Source organism: Lycium barbarum, chromosome 2 (genome assembly GCF_019175385.1).
Source record: "Lycium barbarum isolate Lr01 chromosome 2, ASM1917538v2, whole genome shotgun sequence".
NCBI lineage: Eukaryota > Viridiplantae > Streptophyta > Magnoliopsida > Solanales > Solanaceae > Lycium > Lycium barbarum.
The window spans coordinates 56,561,211-56,578,260 of record NC_083338.1 but is presented as its reverse complement, the minus strand read 5'-3'; positions in this window follow the sequence as shown (position 1 = coordinate 56,578,260).

Sequence of the window (17,050 nt, the reverse complement as noted above, 5' to 3'; positions counted from 1 at the left end):
ACACATGTTCTAAATGATCATCCGGACCTCTCAGAATCAATGAATTTATGAAAAAGGTCCGTTTATCAAAAAGTCAACTTTGAGTCAACTCTTTTTCGCTTAAAGTCCAAATTTTACAAAAAGTTACCCGAATCAAATCTAAACACCTCGGAAAGCGTGTCAACGGTTTCCTCGGGTCAAATAATAGCTAAACATGCTCGAGGAAGGGTCAAAAGTGCCGAAAGGACTATAACGACCAAGTGGGTCGTTACATATGCGCTATTGGATAAACTGATTGGTAATATAAAAATGATGAAGTTTGGACAAAATGTGCATTTGTTTCATGAATGGACTAAAATGAGATGTCATTCCTTTAAAATAGAGACGGAAAACAGCACACCAACTAAATTTCACAGACATAAAATTGAAGCGTCACATATCTCTTAATTTGCAATATGGCTTTGGTGCTAGAAAGATTCTGTTGTTTAAAGGATACATATACAACTTGATATGATAATAATAGAATCTGAAAGTAAATGTATCACGCCATTTTGCACAATAGAGAAATAAAAGAATGTGGTCTGTGTAGAGACAATATTGTAGGAAGCCATATCATTTGCCGTTTCCACAAAAGGAACCAGTTTTCACAAAAAAGATCATTCGACTAATGAGAAATCTTAAACTTGATCGGATTAAATTTCCTTCACACATGCATCCCGTGTTTTTTTTCTTGAAAACAACTCACTTGAGCCACGAATCTTTGAAGCGGAGTATGAAGCACAACCTACAAATAAATCAAGAGTAGCATTACTCAATAGATGGAAAGCAACCATGACTAAAAAGACAGAGAAACAAAAGAAAATGGACATATATTCGTCATAACTATGAAAATAAGAATAGATAAAACTAATGCACATCGTGCTGGGTGAGATAATGGAAGATTGATCTTGAAACTTATGAACATGTACTATTATCAGAATCCACTTAGAAATAGAATCAAACACTTCCGGAAGATCCATGCTTTCCCCAAGAAAATAAAAAATAGATCCGAGCGTCTGTACCTGCGGGCATGAAACGCAGCTCCCCCGAAGAAAGGGGGTCAGTACGGAATATGTACTGAGTATATAAAGCATAAGAACATCAAGTAAGATGAATCATAAAAACCAGCCTCAATAATTGAATGCATCTGTGGCTAACATCTGAGAATATCTGCGTAATTCTATATGACTGAAACTAACTCTACGGCGTATGATAGGAATAGATTACAATATAACTGATAGTGCTGTGGAACGTACAGCCCGATCCATATATAATATAATAGTGCCGAGGAACGTACGGCCCGATCCATATATAATATAATATGTTAGTGCCGAGGAACGTACGGCCCGATCTATATATAATATAATATGTTAGTGCCAAGGAATGTACGACCCGATCCATATATAATATAATAGTTAGTGCCGAGGAACGTACGGCCCAATCCATATATAATATAATATGTTAGTGCCAAGGAACGTACTACCCGATCCATATATAATATAATATATATATATATATATGCATGTAAAACTCGGAAAAGGATACTCTGAACCCCTCTGGTGACATAAGAAGATAATATGAAAAGTCTCTGGGAGTTATGGACATAAAACATAGGAGGCCAACGATACAAATATCTCTACACTCTCTAAGAATAGAGTCTTTGGAACTCGCTTGCTCACTGTGTTCGTTCATATGATAAGGATCATGCCAAAAAGAAAGAAAGGATAACTTTACATACCTGTTAGAGGTTATTCGTAATCACGTTCACTTCGCCGCCTCTTAGCCTATTTAATATAAAAGTAACGCTATCGTTAGTAAACTATACTTCCTAGCTCATAAATCTGTAATCAATCGCCTATAGGACTCATCCTTTAACTTATACTTTCTTGATTAGGGTTTTCATTAGTTAAGGGCTTAACGAAAATCGGGTAGCATTTCCCCTATGTATGCGCCTAACCCGAACTTCCAATTATTCTCCGGTTATCACAGAAATACCAACAATGATAGTAATAGAGATACACATATAAAAATCCTTACAATTCAGCCCATAAACAATTCTAACCATCCAACAACCCTTCTTAATTCTTTTTAACCCACAATTTCATATAACAACAATTTCATACAATTTCTTATTTCCAATTTCATCCAATCCAATTTTAATCCTTCCATTACGACACTATTAATACAATTACACCACAAAATAAGAAAATCTTACCTAAATTTTCTCGGAGGAATTTCTACACTTAATTGCTCCAATTTCACAATCTCCTCTTCCTCAATCCAATATCCAATGTTGCTATCACCTCCTTGAACTTGTAATTCACTTGAAACTTGATCAAAATATTCAACAAGACAAATTTTTCCCCATCACCATGGCTGGCCGAGAGCAGCCATGGAAGTTATATATTTGTTTTCTCTAACTTTGATTTTTTTTGCAAAATGAAATCAATGTTGAATTGTTCATTAGCCATTTGTATATATATGGTTCTTCATGTATTGACACGTCCAACCACCTCTAATGACTCACTAAAATATTTTCTTGAATTGTCATATTTTATTTATTATATTTTTTTTAATTTCGGGTGGGGCCCACAATTAAAAATTAAATTAATTAATTTTAATTAATCACTAATTTTTACTTAATAATCTAATCACAATTAATTATTCCCTAATCTCCAATAATATTTCTACACTATATAAAATTTATAAACAATTTGTGTACTAATTAAAATTGAAAATTAAAAGTTCCTATTTCATGTTCGAAAATAATCCCGTCTTTAACTTAAGTCGATTAGCTTGCGAATAATTCGACGTATAAAAATACGGGGTATAACATCCTTCCCCCCTTTAGAACATTCGTCCTCGAATGTTAAATTGGTCCTGAACTCCCAATACTTTCTCAAGTGTTCTCTTATTTAATTATGCCCTTCACATACCTCTTCCATTGGTCGATTCACTATAATTCACTATAACGCATTTCAGGCCTCTACATAGTCATTCCTGTAATATGTCCTCTTGCTGTTGCTTCTCGAGGTAATAACTCCACATCATTGCCTTTACTCTCCTCTTTACTTCGCAGTCGGTTGTCAGTTGTATTGCGGGCTCTTCCGCTGAAATCTTACTCTCTCCCTTGTGCACTTAGTTTTAACTCGACTCCCTCTTCTCCTATAGTTACTCCCTTAAGATATCGTTTCTTTCATCCATGGTTATATAAATTCACCCACAAAGGGAGAATCATGGTCACCCATGTGGCCATGTCTATAGGGAAAGCACCAGAATAATGACTTTCACCGTGCTTTTGCCATATGAACTGATAGATACATTTTCCATGGCTTCTTTTGTTACATCGAATTAAAAGTTTTTTCTCCTTTAAAAGCTTTTCTATTTAGAGATATGGCTATTGTCGATAAATATGGTATCAATAACTCAAAATCTGTTTGCAAGTACATAACAACTGACTAAATATGTAGCTGTGGCAGCTCACAGTAAAGTTCCTAACAAAACCATCATACCGTGAGTGTTCTATAAGCTCACAACTTTCTATACAGTCTCTTTATATTTCCTTAGTCGACAAGAGCTAATTATGTTATTGAACTTTCATCTATATTATACCTCAAAAGAAATCAAAATCTCAAAGGGATTACACCTCAAGATTAGCACATAATCGACTTTTAACTAAATATAATAAATTAAAAGGAAATGAAAACACATAAATCATTCAAAAAACAAACGTCAATGGGGTTATACCTCAATGTTCCTATACAACAGCTCGAAAGCTCCAAAAGTGCTCCCCCGCGTGAACCAGTCTGATTTTCTTTAATCGACACAGATATTTTGCAAGTAGTAGCATACAACTTTATCCAAAATTGTGAAACACTGAGTTGTCTTCGAAGTCTGATGTCCTTCTTAATTCGTTGAACCACCTATGTCAAGAGCATAATCCTTCGTTAATTCCAGCACGTTGAGTCGAATTTAGAGCTTTTATTTTATTTTCCTAATGAGAGAAGTAGTCAAAAAAATGCAACAATTCCCTTCGCTTGATTCTTTATTAGAATCAAAAGAATACACATACCTCGTTTACCCACATCTATCGTCAACTATGGATAAAAAATGATACAACTGGAAAACCATCGTGCTAAAGCAAAAGTTAGAAGCAGAAAATCAAAGGCAACGCAAAAACCCTAAAAAGGATCTGAAGGATAAGGAAAGATTAGAGAGAAAGCTCCAAGAAATACTAATGGTAGACTATTACTGCTGGAACTCATTAGCATCCCAAAAATTAAAATAATTAAAATTCAACACAATATAAAATGGTCTTGTTTGCAACTTGTTTATCTTTTGTGTTTGTGTTCTCATGATTAAATTAGAGACTATGCAGAGAGCATATAGCATGTATTTAGTATAAATCATTGATGAAGCTACAAGGAAATCATTTAAAATTTCCTATCGTTGCACGAAATTAACCAGAAGGCATTTCATGTACAATGTCAATGTAACTATGGCTCTTTAACCATCTATTCCCCTCATAACTTTGGCTTGTTTACAGTACCGCTCAACCAAGAATGAGCCAACAAAGAATTCTTGATGTCAAAGCTTAAAGTAACCACAATGTTTCTGATTCATATAAAGTTTTAAAATCTCTCTTATTTAAAGTTTTAACTTCTAATGAGTTTGGCTCAGCTTTTCAATTTGTCTTGAGCGCCTATAGTCGCAAGCTACTTCTCGACTCTTAGTATCAAATTCTGAAAAAGGTTAAATGCCCGTTACATTGAAGCATTTCTCGACGTATTGATTCGAATTGTCGTTACATGATTCATACCTCGTTTACCCACTCTCGATGTATTGATTCGAATTGTTATGTTGAGACTTGGCACAGTTGGGATTAGATGCTACAACATAGGTGACGACTTGTACCGTGGATATAACTTATTGTTGACTTGTGCTTGTTGGTTTATGTGTTTATCTTACTTTGTCGTCTTTATATACGTTAGATAGTCTTAGTTGGCCTATGATACATACCAGTACTTGTTGTTTGTACTGACCTGCACTTACTGCATTATTTTATGAATGCAGAGTTCTAGGTGGGTTCGACCTCTACACCTTGTGGCTAATAGTAGTTTGAGGGTTGTTGTTTGGAGTCTTACAGGGTGAGCATGAGGTCGTTCGCCGCCTTGAAGATTCTTCTTTTATTTATGTCTTATTTGCTATTCTGAGACATATTGAGACTATTGATGTATCTTTTATTACTTCCATACTTGTAGATTCTAGTTAGAGGCTCTTGTATGGTTAAACCAAAATTCTGGGGTGTATTTCTCCCGTTTCCGCTTTCTTATATTATTATCGTGAGACTTCCGTTATCATATTTTCTTCCGCTTATTTATTATCTATTTATGTCTTTTATGAGATGGCGGGTTAAGGGTTCGCCTACCAAGTAGGGAAAGGTAGGTGCCCTCATGACTTAGTAAATTGGGTTGTGACATACTTCTATCCCTCGTGGCTGATATTCGAGGATTGCTGATTCGAGTCTCTTCAGGGTAAGCATGAGGAAGTTCGCTGCCTGAAGACTCTTCCTATTATTATGTCTTGCTTTCCATTCTGAGATGTGATTTTGAGACTAGACTTGTAGTAATTAGTTTAGATACTCTTGTATGACCAGACCAGACACTAGGTGGATTTCATTTACTTCCGCATTTTCTTACATTATTATCGTGAGACTTACCTTATTCTATCTTCTTATGCTTATTTAAGTTTTTTTTATGAATTTTGGGATAAGGGTTCACCTACCGAGGTGGGAAAGGTAGTTGCCAGCACGATTTAGTGAAAATGGATCGAGACATTGACGGAGCTAATTATAGAGTTCGTTTGGTTGGTTTTTCACAATTAAAACAATTTTAGTATTTAATATGCCAATTTATGGTGAACATATCGTCGCGGGAAGATATAAGACACGAATTTTAAATTGTTGGTTTTATTAGGTTCGTATTGATGTTAATGACTTGCAGGGATGGGTGGCACAATTCCCAAGGCATTCAAATGAGTTTAGGGTAAGGAAGAAGATATTTTGGGAATCCTTAAGTTAATAAATGAAGAAGTTTGACCAAAGTCGACACCAATGATAAATAAGTCTTTTTCGAAGTTTGGTCGATTCTATTAGGTCCGGAATATGATTTATGACTTAGTCGAGTCATTGGTTTGGTTCCCGAGAGGTTCGGATGTGATTTAGGTGATTAGTTGAGAAAGTAGATTTTGAGAGGATTTGGTGTTGACCACGGTCAAGATTGGTTCAAGACGGACCCATTTGGATGTTTTGAGAGTTTGAACAAGTTCGTATGATGATTTTGGACTTGCCCACAAATTTTGGTTACATTCCGATGAGTTTCGAATGGGGTTGGGTTGTATGGTGTTTGTTTTCAATTTCGACATCATTTTGAGCAAAAAAGGTACCCTGATATTAATAATCCGTTGAATACGGATGACCTTCGAGCTTCAATTTATGATTATTAATTATTTGGTTAAAATAGTTTAAATTCTTGTACATCATGTCATGGCGTACCATAAAATAATTTGGCAAAAATTCCTTTATTTGAAGAGAGAAAGAATTGAATTCTGTTTGAAAATGTACATAAGGTCACATCATTTACGGACCAAAACCCACCCAAGATTTCTCTTAACTAGAGTTCAACTTAAATTTGATCCAAATGTCATGTCTTTTATCCTTATAAGTTTTTATGGAAATTTTTGAGTATATCCCTTTCGTAAAGAATGCCATGGGGTTTATACAAGTATATAAAGTGTTTATTTTCAATTACACGTTATTTATCCATTCCAATTATTTTTTAAAGTCAACCATACTCTATTTTAAACCCTTTCTTCAAATTAAAGTTCAAATGCAACTCCCTTTGTTTGTTTAACTTAAGGTGGGCTTGGCCCAAAAGTGTTTTAAAAATCCTTAAGTTACTTTGAGCAGTTTGAAATCCATTTCCACAATACTTATGGTTTTGAAATCAAGTTAAATCCTTTGTAAACCTGTAATTGAAAGAAGTAAGGTTACAAATTTTCGCCTCATAATTGTCCAAACTGTTTTCAATTTTCCAGTTTCTGAATTTCCTACTTTAAAAAACGTTAACTTCTTCAAAGAATAATACATGCTCCACTTTCAGTTTTCAGTTTTTGTAAAAAGTAAATTGTAAAGTGTCACGACCTAAATCTCGAGTCATGGTGGCACCTACACCATCCCCTAGGGTAGGCGAACCACAAATCCCAAATAAAAGAAACGCGTCAATTAAGCAGAAAATTTAAGTGAGAATAAGTTATCAAGTCTTAAGTACTTATTATAACTAGAAATATCCCAACATCTGGGCAAAGGATACAAGAGCGCTAAATATAATTTGGAATAAAAATATGAAAGTGGCCGAAGGCTGCATACTGTCCGTCGAATGCAATATAGAAGTAAATAAAGAAGGTCCTTCAAGGGCCACGAATGACCAGGTGACTCACCCTGAATGACAGAAGGATATCACCCTCGCGTATCAGCCACGGGGCATAGAACTGGAGCCTGGATCGTGCTTGCACCCAACAAAAAGTGCAACAAGAGTAGTATCAGCAGAACACTAGTACAGGTAAGTATCATATGCCAACAATGATTAAATAACGCATGAAGAAGTGAAAACTAACAAGTAGTACATAGAGAAAACAGGCATGGTCACTATCACATACAAGTAAAGTGTCAAGGAATCATGAAGTCAACCAATGATAGATATGGGTCACAAAATGAACAGTTAAAAAATATATGAGTTGCTAAATACAATGCAGTAGTCACCTATCACGCCCCACTCTCTCGAAGGCCAATTTTTTATTTCATTATTTTTAGAAAAACACCAGAAACCAGAATTGAAATATTTTAGTAAAATGACCACTTCTTCCTCATACGATGTCGAAACGCGACGATTCTTGTTATTATAGTTTTGAAATTAGGATGCGGATCTCACGGTTCTATCGACACAAAAAACAAAGGTCTTTTCTCCATATGGCACCCTTTTGTCTCAAAATGACCTCGAAATCAAAACAAACACCATACAACCCAAACCAATTCAAAACTCATCGGAATGTAACCAAAATTTGTGGAAAAGTCCAAAATTATCATACTAACTTGCTCTAACTCTTAAAACATCCAAACGGGACGGTCTTGACCCTATCTTGACCGTGGTCAATTCCAGATCCTCTGTCAAGTCCCAACTCGGGGAACGTGCGGCACCTACTGTCACGACCCAATTTCACTAAGTCGTGCGGGCACCTACCTTTCCTACCTCAGTAGGCGAACCCTTAACCCAACATTCACAAATGATAGAAAATAGTGGACGAAAGTAAACTAACGTAAGTCTCACAGATATAATATAAATTAGTGCGGAAGTAAATGAAATCCACCCCAGTATCTGGTCTGGTCATACAAGAGCATCTAAACCAAATACTACAAATATGAATAATAATAATAATAATAATAATAATAATAATAATAATAATAATAATAATAATAATAATAATAATGATAATAATAATAATAATAATACATAAGTAGTCTCAAATCATGCCTCAGATAAAAAGCAAGACATAAGTAGTAGGAAGTTTCTTCGGGCAATGAACGTCCTTATGCTCACCCTGAAAATACTCAACAGCAACAGTATCAGCCACGAGGGGTAAAGGTAGATCCGACCCAGTACTCTGCATTCATAAAAGAATGCAGCAAGAATACATGTGGCCCCGGCTTCAGGATCTTCTGCCGTATCCCTACGAATCAAACTATAAAGTCGAGCTTGTCCCCTATTAGCGGTGTTAGAAACCGTTTTACCAGCCCTATTACCACGAGCATTAGGGGTGTTGTTAGCATTACCATCAGACGGATTATTCCTTTGGCCTGAAGAGTTAGCCATTTCACGAATCCACTTCCTACAATATTTCTTGATATGACCCCTAATACCACAATGGTGACAAACACGATCCTCCCATCTAAATGTTTGTCGGTTACTACCTTGCGAATATCTGTTCTGATCATTGTTCCTCTGACCTTGTCCACCAGATGGAACGCCTATATTAGACTGAGAACCAAACTGTTGAGGTGCATAATTTCCTTTTCGTTGCCCTCCATCATACGAACCAGTGAAACCACCCACAGATCGGGCCTTCTTACTTTGTTCCCTGTCTAGCCGCTCTTCTCCCTTCCAATTCTCTTGTTGCTCGGCAAACCCAACCAAGGAATTACCGTTCTTGACCCCAGCAGTGGTATGGTTAGTGACCCTGGTGGCTCGTCCGCCAGGCGATGATTTAGAAGCACCATTGTTTCCCTGATTACCAGTCCTCGCAGGAGTTAAAGCCATTTCTGCGGGGCACGAATTATTGGACACGTCAGAATGATCCTAAAGGAAGTTCAGGCTCTATAGCACAATCTAGAATAAAGAGGAGTGAGAAACACCTATAAATGCCCTGGTAGTCTTTCGATCATGCAGGTGATCAGGCTGCACAAGGAAGACTCCACTAGACACAGCTCCACAGACACAGAAAACTCCTAGGACACATTTAAACCTAGGCTTTGATACCAAGCTTGTCACGCCCCAAAACCCACCCTAGACGTGACCGGCATCCTACGTCATGAACAACATCGGAAGAACCTAAACGACATAATAATAATACTTGAACCCGCCAGGTTCAATATTCGCCTCCAACAATTTATAAATTAAATGTAACACATGAATTAAATCAGCGGAAGTCTCTATAAGCAATGGCCATCAACGTGGCAAACACCCATTAAGTCGTGCGAGACTTTTGACAATCTACCAACAATTCTGACAACTATCTATGGAGCTTCTAAGAGACATAACAATCGTCAAACTTCGGGACGCAGCCCGGAAATCTAGAATAATAAATGAAACGGAAAGTGTCCCACGAACAAGGATGTGGGCTCACCAAATCCACAGCAGTAGCAAGTCCTATTAAGCGTCGAAAGTATCACGAACTTGCTCTTCTTCGTTACCTAACATACCATCAAAAACAACAATGGTATGCCTGAGTACTTTTGTACTCAGTGAGTGCCTCGGGGACAACAAGTATTATGAAAATAAAATATAATAATATATAAAGAAATCAGTTCTGAAAAAGATAGCATAAAAACAGCCATTCCACTTTGTGATTCTCAATATCATTTGTTAAACAGTTTACAAATCCATTAATCAATATAGAAACAAGTATTCAACATGTGTATCTCCATAAGAATTATCAAAAATCGATTATGAAGTCTTTTGTTAAGTTACAACTTTTAATTATGCCTTTCAAATTGATCATGATTGTCAACAACGGTTCCATGAGAGATTACGAATATTACACATATACGAATATTTTACATACTGACACAAGCCCAAGAATCAATCACATCGAGGGAATGACCGTAGGGTTCCCTTGTCACAACTCACCACACCGAATTATAAAGTCTCGGTGACCACTCATCCTCCCGAATGGCTAGGCATAAACACACCGGGATATGAAATCCCCGGTAACCACTCATCCCCCCGAATGGCTAGGCACACTGCGCAATACACCGAAATATAGATTCGCGGTGGCTACTCTTCCTCCCGAATAGCAAGGCCATTAATGCACCCCAGGTAGCGAACCCGGGAGTGGCCACTCCTCCTCCCGAATGGCAAGGCAATTAATACACTAGGATCCATAGTGGCTACTCCTCCTCCCGAATAGCAAGGCAAACAGAACAACAAAGTCCATGGCATAGAAGCCGATTCACCAATTGTCTCAAAGCAGTCATACCGTCAATAACATTTAAGTTCATTACACATATCGATCAACGAAAGGCATATCAATTTAACTCTTTACCATTTACCATGCCAAGAATTTCACTTACGAATTCTATATCACTACAAGCCACTCACAGGAAACAAGATAGAAAGCAAGCCACTCATAGGCAAACTAATCAATCAATCGATACTCCTGGTTAGGAAACCACGGAGGCTAATCGTCCTCTGGACAAACACAACTTTACCATACAGTTACAAAAACACAAACAAAAATACAAATAATGTCATATTACTAAATTATCAATTATGGCTTAGGGCCGAACCTCACTTCTCAAGTCATCATCCCAAATAGAGGCATTTCAAGTTACCACCGATTGAGAATCTTATTCAAATATCTTATTCAAATTTCAAGTTTAAGAAACCCATTTTACAACAAAACAAGTTGAAGGTCTAACCTTTAGAAGATTTAAGTTCAATCATCCAATAATGGGGAAAAGCGAGTTTCACAAAGTAGTATAGTTCGTGTAAGGTTCGATGCGGGCTTGACCCTACACACGCATGACCTTGTCTAAAAGAAATCATCTTTGTAGTCAAATTATCATTACGGAGCATTATGCCATATTGAAAGGATAAGTTATTCCGACCAATGTTTGAAAACGTATAACTTCTTTACGAAAGATTTCCATGTCTTAAATCATCAATGAGAATATCATTACCAACCCTTAACCATCATTATTAAACATATCTTATAGAGGAAAACATTCATAATATCACATACATATATAGGGTTTGTTACAATCTAGGTTTAATGTGGGTTTGTCCCCTCACACACATTAACCACCATTTAAACATGAATTAGAGTTCAAGGAACATGAAAAGATTTCTTTTCCTTTCATTCATTAAAGGATCTTGAATAATATTTATACTTTCAAATTCAAGAACAACAACATCAACAACAATCACAACAATTATTTTATATCAATATCCAACTAATTCTATCCATTTAATCATACCAAAAACAGCCCACAAATCATTTGATATCCAAAAATCATAACCGAGCTTTCAATGCCATTTTCTCTATTCTAACCCGTCAAATCTATCAATGATAAGGGTAAGAACATTATTAAAATCTTAGACATACATTAGGGTTTTGTATGAGAAGTTCACCCTTTCTATTAAATAAAGAACCTTCAAGAAAAGAAGTCATGCATTCCAAAATAAGATTTTTCAAAAGAGACATACGAATCAAAATCAAAGAGTTTATAAAAAAAATCGATCAAAAGAGTATGTTCAAAAGAGGCATACCTTAATTTGTTAAAAAAGATTTAACAATTCACTTTTCTATTGAAGAACACCCAAAACCTAGCTTGAATCACTTTGGAAGGAAATATGTTGCAAACCCTTAATTGCTCCAAAACCTGAATTAAAGACTTGAATTTTGGAGAAGATTTCCCAAATCTTGATTCTTGAATCTTGAGATGGGTTTTCTTGAAAACCCTATATTAGGAATGATGATTTATTGTTTAGATTACAAGGATATATGTTAGAATTGAGTTGGAATAATTAGAATGGACTTACCTTGGTGTTCTTGATGTTGGAGGAGAGTAGGAGGTCGTTCTAGGGTTTGAAGGAATGAAAAATAATGAGTTGAACTGATATGGACGAATATATATTGTTCTGTGAAAGTGCAATTTACGACCTGAACAATGCTGGTCATAAAGTCAGTTTACGGGCCGTAAATTGATTTACGGACCGTATTCTGCACTTTGGACTGCACTGTGTCGCTTCAGTAAAATGGCCATAACTCCTTGCACAGATGTCCGTTTGACCCCCGTAAGATACCGTTGGAAAGGTATTTCAATGCTCTACAACTTTCATCAAGGACGTTTTCCCAAATTCGAAATACGGTTTGAAATACGGGCCGTAAAGTGAAATACGGTCCGTATTTAACCATATGACCTCAAAATGTCAAATTCCAGAATGTTCAGAAATTCTTGGTTTCAGTTTACGGGCACTGTTCATGGTCGTAAATTGAAATACGGTCACTGTTCATGGGCGTAAACCACCATATCACAACTGAACAAAAAAATTTCAATTTCCACATTCTTTATCTGATGTTCTAAGTCTAGGATCGTGGTCAAAACTTTCGTTAAAGGTACGGGGTGTTACAACAAATTATCAGCTTTTTGTGCTATATTCCAAACATACTTTGCAACAGCTGCTTCATTCCACGCAATGCTATCCAAAATCCCTAGCCCTCCCATCTTCTTTGGTTTGCAAACCAGGTCCCATGCCACCAGTGGCGACTTTTTGGTGACCTCTTTACCATCCCATAGAAAGTTCCTGCATATTGTAATCAGTCTCTTCATCACCTCTTTAGGTAGTATGAATATGGAGGACCAGTATACATGTATATGTTGCAAGACAGAGTTTATTAGCTGAACTCTACCTGCATAGGACAAGTTCCTGGTGCTCCAGCTTTTCACTCTGGCCCCCATTTTGTCTATCAGTGCTTCGCAGTCTCCTGAAGTCACGGTATAACATTCCGAACCAGTATTTCACAATCGTATCACAACAATATCACATAATACCAAGAGGTACAGTGCTATGCAATAATGTACGAATGATGAATGCAATGCATATGCTTCGTACACATAGACTCCGACCGATGGAACATCACATCTCAGCAGCACAACCCACGGGGGACCCGCGAAGTCCATATACCAGTCACTCCGCACACAGCCCATAGATGACTCCTTCCCACCTATACACCTCGTATCAGTCATTCCGTACACAGCCCGGAGATGACTTGATATATAATGTGTCTCAATGAATCTGTATTTCCTTCTCACTTCCCATCCTCAGTACTATAACAATGCATTATCAATGTATCATGGAAGTGAGTATGAATACGATGCAATGTAATATCAACAATCAATTCAATCCCAAACACTACCACACCTGGAACATAAATAGTATCAATAAATCAGGCTACATAATAATCCATAATGGAATCACAATTCTCATCTCAATATCAATAATAAAGTAAAGCACCACAATAGCATAATCATGATGTATCACTAATCACCTATACCTAATGTCTCAACGTGGCAATGAGCCAATAAGTAAATAGATCAAGATAAGTCAACAACACAACGGGGTGGCAAGCCCCCAAATCATTTAACAAGGCCCAACCTAAGGCAATATCCAACCCAACTTTATACCCGAAGGTTTACATGCATTCTCTGACAATATCATCTAAACATATGCTTCGCTAATTGAAGTCTCACCATAAGGTAAATCGTAACTTACATGAAAAGCCGAACAACAACGTCTCCAACAGTCAAACGTTAGTCTTTCCCTTCCTTTGAGCCTCGTGATAATGGATGTCTAATCATATCCGAATATGAAATTAGAATCAAGAAGAATCATCATTCAATACTTACTTCTATTCATGACCCAAAATCCTAACCTATGGAATGGGGTTTATGAACTAAAAGGATGAAATTAGGAATCTATAGGTCTCAACATGAAATTAATGTTCTAGGTGATCAATTCCCATCAATTATAAGCCAGAAGGACTAACAAATCACTTAAATTCGGATTCTAGGCAAAACCCCCAAATAGCAAGGCCATTAATGCACCCCAGGTAGCGAACCCGGGAGTGGCCACTCCTCCTCCCGAATGGCAAGGCAATTAATACACTAGGATCCATAGTGGCTACTCCTCCTCCCGAATAGCAAGGCAAACAGAACAACAAAGTCCATGGCATAGAAGCCGATTCACCAATTGTCTCAAAGCAGTCATACCGTCAATAACATTTAAGTTCATTACACATATCGATCAACGAAAGGCATATCAATTTAACTCTTTACCATTTACCATGCCAAGAATTTCACTTACGAATTCTATATCACTACAAGCCACTCACAGGAAACAAGATAGAAAGCAAGCCACTCATAGGCAAACTAATCAATCAATCGATACTCCTGGTTAGGAAACCACGGAGGCTAATCGTCCTCTGGACAAACACAACTTTACCATACAGTTACAAAAACACAAACAAAAATACAAATAATGTCATATTACTAAATTATCAATTATGGCTTAGGGCCGAACCTCACTTCTCAAGTCATCATCCCAAATAGAGGCATTTCAAGTTACCACCGATTGAGAATCTTATTCAAATTTCAAGTTTAAGAAACCCATTTTACAACAAAACAAGTTGAAGGTCTAACCTTTAGAAGATTTAAGTTCAATCATCCAATAATGGGGAAAAGCGAGTTTCACAAAGTAGTATAGTTCGTGTAAGGTTCGATGCGGGCTTGACCCTACACACGCATGACCTTGTCTAAAAGAAATCATCTTTGTAGTCAAATTATCATTACGGAGCATTATGCCATATTGAAAGGATAAGTTATTCCGACCAATGTTTGAAAACGTATAACTTCTTTACGAAAGATTTCCATGTCTTAAATCATCAATGAGAATATCATTACCAACCCTTAACCATCATTATTAAACATATCTTATAGAGGAAAACATTCATAATATCACATACATATATAGGGTTTGTTACAATCTAGGTTTAATGTGGGTTTGTCCCCTCACACACATTAACCACCATTTAAACATGAATTAGAGTTCAAGGAACATGAAAAGATTTCTTTTCCTTTCATTCATTAAAGGATCTTGAATAATATTTATACTTTCAAATTCAAGAACAACAACATCAACAACAATCACAACAATTATTTTATATCAATATCCAACTAATTCTATCCATTTAATCATACCAAAACAGCCCACAAATCATTTGATATCCAAAAATCATAACCGATCTTTCAATGCCATTTTCTCTATTCTAACCCGTCAAATCTATCAATGATAAGGGTAAGAACATTATTAAAATCTTAGACATATACATTAGGGTTTTGTATGAGAAGTTCACCCTTTCTATTCAATAAAGAACCTTCAAGAAAAGAAGTCATGCATTCCAAAATAAGATTTTTCAAAAGAGACATACGAATCAAAATCAAAGAGTTTATAAAAAAAATCGATCAAAAGAGTATGTTCAAAAGAGGCATACCTTAATTTGTTAAAAAAGATTTAACAATTCACTTTTCTATTGAAGAACACCCAAAACCTAGCTTGAATCACTTTGGAAGGAAATATGTTGCAAACCCTTAATTGCTCCAAAACCTGAATTAAAGACTTGAATTTTGGAGAAGATTTCCCAAATCTTGATTCTTGAATCTTGAGATGGGTTTTCTTGAAAACCCTATATTAGGAATGATGATTTATTGTTTAGATTACAAGGATATATGTTAGAATTGAGTTGGAATAATTAGAATGGACTTACCTTGGTGTTCTTGATGTTGGAGGAGAGTAGGAGGTCGTTCTAGGGTTTGAAGGAATGAAAAATAATGAGTTGAACTGATATGGACGAATATATATTGTTCTGTGAAAGTGAAATTTACGACCTGAACACTGCTGGTCATAAAATCAGTTTACGGGCCGTAAATTGATTTACGGACCGTATTCTGCACTTTGGACTGCACTGTGTCGCTTCAGTAAAATGGCCATAACTCCTTGCACAGATGTCCGTTTGACCCCCGTAAGATACCGTTGGAAAGGTATTTCAATGCTCTACAACTTTCATCAAGGACGTTTTCCCAAATTCGAAATACGGTTTGATATACGGGCCGTAAAGTGAAATACGGTCCGTATTTAACCATATGACCTCAAAATGTCAAATTCCAGAATGTTCAGAAATTCTTGGTTTCAGTTTACGGGCACTGTTCATGGTCGTAAATTGAAATACGGTCACTGTTCATGGGCGTAAACCACCATATCACAACTGAACAGAAAAATTTCAATTTCCACATTCTTTATCTGATGTTCTAAGTCTAGGATCGTGGTCAAAACTTTCGTTAAAGGTACGGGGTGTTACAACAAATTATCAGCTTTTTGTGCTATATTCCAAACATACTTTGCAACAGCTGCTTCATTCCACGCAATGCTATCCAAAATCCCTAGCCCTCCCATCTTCTTTGGTTTGCAAACCAGGTCCCATGCCACCAGTGGCGACTTTTTGGTGACCTCTTTACCATCCCATAGAAAGTTCCTGCATATTGTAATCAGTCTCTTCATCACCTCTTTAGGTAGTATGAATATGGAGGACCAGTATACATGTATATGTTGCAAGACAGAGTTTATTAGCTGAACTCTGCCTG